Source organism: Aotus nancymaae, unplaced genomic scaffold (genome assembly GCF_030222135.1).
Source record: "Aotus nancymaae isolate 86718 unplaced genomic scaffold, 86718_ANA_hifiasm-v0.15.2.pri h1tg000029l, whole genome shotgun sequence".
Lineage (NCBI taxonomy): Eukaryota > Metazoa > Chordata > Mammalia > Primates > Aotidae > Aotus > Aotus nancymaae.
Window position 1 is genome coordinate 80,140,783 of NW_026988442.1, and position 6,076 is coordinate 80,146,858.

Genomic DNA, 6,076 nt, shown 5'->3' on the forward strand with positions numbered 1-6,076 from the left:
TAACCACGAATCTCATCAGAAAAGTCTAAGTATTGGAAAGATGTTAAGCTCCCCTGACAGTTACAAGTTTCCCAAATTCTAATTTTGCCTCGAAAGTTCCAATTTCAACTTTGGCAACAGCTATAGTCATTTGTTTTCCTTAAAGCATTAGCCTCACTTTGTTCATTTTAGAGAATGTATCAGTCAAATATTCAAGTCTAAATAATCACAGTGTGCCTGTCAATTGTTCTTTCAAGTAAAAATGCCATTTCATTACAAAGTAGCTCATCAAGTTACAACTTAATTGCACAACCATTGTACTTTGACTAGTAGTAGAAGTGTTTTACCCATTGTTTCATCAAGAACAGGCTTTTGATGAGCACATCTACAGAGAGATTATGAGAAGCACTATGTGGGAGGTAAATATTTTGTGATTTGCATGTCTGAAGGTAGCTTTATTCTGTCTTCTTATTTGATTGATAGTTTTGCTAGTTACAGAATTCTATTAGAAATCATTTTCCCTTAATATGTTCTTCTACCCAGCCTACCAGTTTTCAGAACTGCTATTGAGAAACCCACAGCTCCTCTGATTTATTATTGTTCATACATAACACTTTTATTTTTCCTCCATGAAAGCTCTTAGCATCTTTGTCCCCAGTGCTCTAAAATTTCAGAATGAAGTTCCTCATTCAGTGTCTAGTTTTGCTTTTTGTGTGGGACATTCAGTGGCTACTTTCAGTCTAAAAACTCTGACCCTTCCATTTCTAGAAAATTTAAGTCATTGTTTGGTTGATTGTTTCTTCCCTCCTGTTCTTTGTTCCCTTTCTTTCTAGTACTAATCTTTAGATATCAGACCACTGCAAACAAGTTTTCTAATTTTCCTATCTTTTCTATCTTTTTAAAGACACTCTTTTTATATGGGTTTTTTCAACTTTATATTATACTGATTTTTAAAAAATTCTGGTATCATATTTTTAATTACTAGTGTTTTTCTTTGAATACACTTTTATTTTTTAAAACAGCATTCTAGTCTTGTTTCATGGATACAATAGCCGCTGTTACTACTCTTAATAATGGTTTCTTTCATTTCTTTCTTCCTTCATAGCCCTTGCTTTCTCCAAGTTGCTTCTTTTCTATTTATCTGACTTGGTCTCTATATTAAAATATATAATTTCTTCATGTATAATAATCCTCAGGTTTCTGCTCATGATTTATAATAGAAACTTAAGGTGTAATTGAAACCTCTGAGCACATGAATAGGGTTTGCAGATTTTGATGTTCTTGGCAGGGTGATCAGGATGAGTTGTTAGGTTTCTTTGATGTTAATGTCTTTGGGCTTTTTCTTGGAGAAGACTCAGTATCTTCGGGCTTTTCCTTGGCGCAGACTCTTCTAATCTTTGTATTTAAAATACAGGTCTGCCTACCAGAGTTTTGGAAATAAAAAACAGGAAAGGGGTAGGTTGGTCAGCATTCCATATTTACTTGGCCACATCATCTCACTGTTCTTAAAAGAGTGTCTAGCTTTTTAGAAGAGTCTAGAGTCCTTTTGTGCTGATACCCTGTATTTAGAGTCTCCAAGATTGAACCTTCCAGAAATCTGAGAAGTCTCCAGAATTTTGCCAGAGTGGAGGATGGGCAGTTGTCTATGGGCATAGAGTGGGCAGGGGTTCTAGGGATATATATTTTTTTCAGATAATGTTAAACCAATTATCATCTTTCTCTTCATCTTAATTACTCTTCCCTCCTAGGTCCAGAGATAGCTGATACTGGCACTTCCTGGACCTTTTGATGATTCTGCAGTGAAAATATGGTTGTTTCTCAGTTTTCCATAGTACCAGCTTAAGCTTGCACTGATTAATTATTTAGTTATGTTCAATTATTCGATACTCATCTTTCAGTCTTCCAAAAATTTGTTGCTGTTAAATCTTCTCTTTTTCTTTCCATCCTTATAAGTTTATATATTCCAGAAGAAAATCTTTACTTATCTAGTGGGTGTTTTTAGATGTTACAAAACTAGATGCATATATCCAATTGGCTCTTTCTGGTTTTGACCCTTCTTACATTTGAAAGAAGAACTAAAATCCTTAGGCACTTAGTGTTGGACATTTCAGGTCACCAGCAATAGCAGGACAAGAACTTGGAACTTTGGTGATCTTTAACCATGCAGTGTATGGTTAAAACCGGGCCTGCTTTTCTACCAAGGGGTCATATACTCTTCCCAAACAATGATTTAGCTCTACTTCTGTGACCTTCTTTGGCTAGATCCTTATTTCTTTAGAAAATCTTTTCATTTCTCTTTGGTTCACTTGTGCTCAATTCTTCTCAGTAACAGTTTTAATCTTCCCTACTCTCCTCTAGCCCAATCCCATGTCTCATTCTTTCTCAGAAAATTATGCCAACACTTACTTAATATGGACTCTGTTCATGCACTTCTAGTTCTCACCTTGATATCTAGACAGCCGCACATGAGCTTCCTTATTTCCAGTCTCAGAGGAAATAAAAAGCTTCTTCCTCACAAAGACTGCTCTTACCACCAGAAATCTGCACCCCATTTCCTCAGATTTCTTTTGAAAATTACTGCATTATTTTTCTACCTTATTCCTGTTTCCAGTTTTCTACCTCAAAAACTCCCATGTCTCACTTTTGATGACCCAGCTCATGCTTCATGTCCTTTCTGAAGCCTTTGACCACATACCCCCAGAGGTGGTTGCTTCATACGTGGCACCACCATTTGACCTCATTACCCCCATACTTGAATGTGAGCTCAGTGAAGCAAAAGATCATTGTTGCTCACTTTTGTGCTGCTAATGCCCACTATGTTTCTTTTATGTTTTAAGAAAGGAAAAAAAAATACTGATGTTGAACTAACTTGCCCCCTAAATACAATAACCTTTTACATTGTAAAAGTGACAATGCTGTCTTTCTCAAGTAGAATTTTGGCAAAATTCAGGATAAAATGCAGCTTTTTGGTGTTGTTCCTCCCCTGTTGCTGTTACTCCAGACAGTATGTATTTTGCTTAAATTTTCTAATAAGCTAAGTAGCACATCTGCTGTTTCATTCTCATACTGACTCATATCTGATAGATTTGTTTAGGGGAAGAAGACAGAAAAATTTAGTAATATTTTTTGAGGAAAAAATAGCAGTTTCTATAGACTTTATGATTTTATAGTAATCATAACTTTTATTTATATAGTATTATTACCTTTTCCAAGCATAAATTTGCCTCTTCACAGCTAAGTTTCTTAACAGGGGTTTATATTGCATGTTCCATGTGCCTATTTTTTTGCCTTTTGTTCAGCCTTTGATCTATTGAAACCTAATATCTCTTTTGCCATTCTACCAAACCATTCTTAGCAAGGATAAATGTGACCTTGTTACTGCTAAACTCAATGAATAGATTTTAGGTTTAACTAATGAATTAAGTAATATAACATGCAGTTTGTTGTTGATCTGTATGTTTGTACTAAAGTGTTTCATGTTATATAAAGAATTTTGAAACATAATCTTATCCCTCAAAGAACTGTGGACAAGTTAATAAACATAAGAATCATACAGAACTAAGTTACTAAAATCAGAATGTGATTATTACCATAAAAGAGGCAAAGATAAAATGTGGAAAAATCAGGAAGACAATTTGAGCAAAGAGGTAATATTTAGATGGATATTGAAGAATATTTAATAATTGGGGATGGCATGAAGGAAATAAAATGAGCACTTTCTTAAACTTATTTTTTTTTCCAGGAGTTGAAAGGTGATCCATTTAGCTGTTGTTTTAAAGCCCTCTTTGAATGAGGCAATGACGAGGCTGGAAGAGATATTTTGAATGTGGGTACTTTACTTGCCTTTTCCAAAGACTACAAACATTTAATTTGTTTTAAGGCCACTCCTTGAATTTTTATTCCAGAAAACTTGTCTTATGACCATAATTTTGTGAGATAGAACAAAATTTCCAAACCAGCACTTTGTTCTCTTACATAATGTACAAAAGGCTGAAGCTACAAACCACACCTGCCATGGTACCTCCTTAATGCTGGAAGGTAGCAGTCAGTCCCTGAGTTGGGCACTATCTGCAGCTGACGACTGTTTACCGCAGGGAAAGGGAGGGGTCTGAGTCCTGGAAAACACTGGTCCTACACTGCTTGGGAGATATGGGGTGTGCAGTGGAATCCGGGACTGGATGACTGACAAAGCTCCCTAACAATTATAATGGTTGTTTTATTGGGCTCATCAATTATCTGCCTTACATGTGAGCTCCTTTTCAGATCATAAATGTTGAGACAACCCTCAGAACAGGAAGAAATGAAAACAGGAAAAATGGGCAATCAGGGAACAATAGTCAAAATTCCTAAAAGATCTTGGAACTTTAGAATAGTATAGGGTGGCTTGGGGGATTACTGTCACTAATAGCTGACCTAGATGAAATAGTCTGTCCCTGATGTCCGGGGAACTATAGTGCAATGGATTTTATGTGTGCATTCTGTCTTTACAATGATTTATACTTTGGCCATAGAGAAAATTTATCGAAGGCATTTGTCAGGGATTGTGGAGCAGAGATTGTTATGCTTACGTAGAGAGTTACCTCCAGTGTTTATTTCTGTGTGTTCATGAAAGAATCTGTACCTCAAACTGAACATTTCTGAGATGCTTTTGGGGTCCTGTTTGCTGAGTTATTTGCACTGGAGAACTGAGCATGAGGAAAGCTCCAAAAGTCCCTTATGAGGAAATCATGGCCATCTATTTTACTGTTTTATAAATTTAGGATTTGGTTCACATTTTCAGCTGGAAGTTTTTGCAAAAGAGAATTATTCCAGAAAACATAAATGTCACCATTAAAAATGTGTAAGACAATGACATTAGCAGAAATAATGTTTTGTTTTTTTTTTATGGATGTGGAACTCCATTTGGGGAAGAGAGAATTTTTGAGATGTTTGTTTGGTTCTGGTTAACAAGCAGCAGGGAGTAGAACTTGTCATGAATGTCAGTCAACTGAATCTGTGACAGTCATGCACCCTGAGGTCGGTCTGCATCATACAGACTATATATCCAGTGCACTTGGAAGTAGGTAATCTCCAGGGTAAGAACAAATTGTAGTCAGGGATCAGCTAAGAAGACAGTCTGAAAAGTTTGTGGTGATGATCAAGAGATGAAACAAGAGATGAACTGTGGAAAAATCAGGCAGCCAAATCCAATAATGGGAGGTGCAAAGAGGGGCAATTCACACCTGTCAATGAGTGTAGATCAGTTCTTATTGGATATGGGAATGGCGGCCAGCTCTCAAGCTGGACTGGCATAGGCTAGACAATCACTTCACTTATTTGTCAATTCTAAACCATGTTCTCACATTCTATGTGGTTTTAGACAACACCTCATGAGAGAAAGAGTACAATAAACTACTTCATTACTTAAATTGGAAGATAAATTGAAAATGTAGGGCAAGCACTTCCCAATTTGTGTGTGTTTGTGTGTTTGGTTAGAATATTATGGGACATAAGTATAGAGACGTGGCTTTCAGGCAGTGAGTCAACAGTAGTTGATCATCTAATGTAAAAGTGAGTATAGATATTTGTGTTCTTTTTCCTCTTATGTTTAATGCTGCTTGAGAATTCATAATGATATATACTTTCTTTTCAGGAAGTCCTTGAAGTGATTTCTATTGAAAGAATAAAAAATGTGAATTTTACTTTTTATTGTATTAGTACAGTTACAATGGTTACTAGGATAAAATAGTCTTTTTATTTGTATAGCAGAATAGTTAAAAGTATGCATTCTGTATGTAGTCAGACATGCCTGCTCTGCCTCCTACCAATGGCCCTGGCCTTTGGAGAGCTGTATGTGCCAGCAGGGGAAATCCCCACATAGTTTACAGTCACCTCTGGTATTTCCCCATATGCAAGGGTTATTATAGGTCTATATCCTACTCCTGAAGAACTCAGGAAAATATATTATGGAAGCCCTGTTGATAACAAGACACATAGGATAAAGAAATTCTGTCTTATATTTACCTGCAATAGCTTTGAAGTGAACTTGTCACAGTGTATGGACCATTAAATTTAAGCATGCTGACATATTGAGGCTGGATGGCAGAAATGGGCAAAT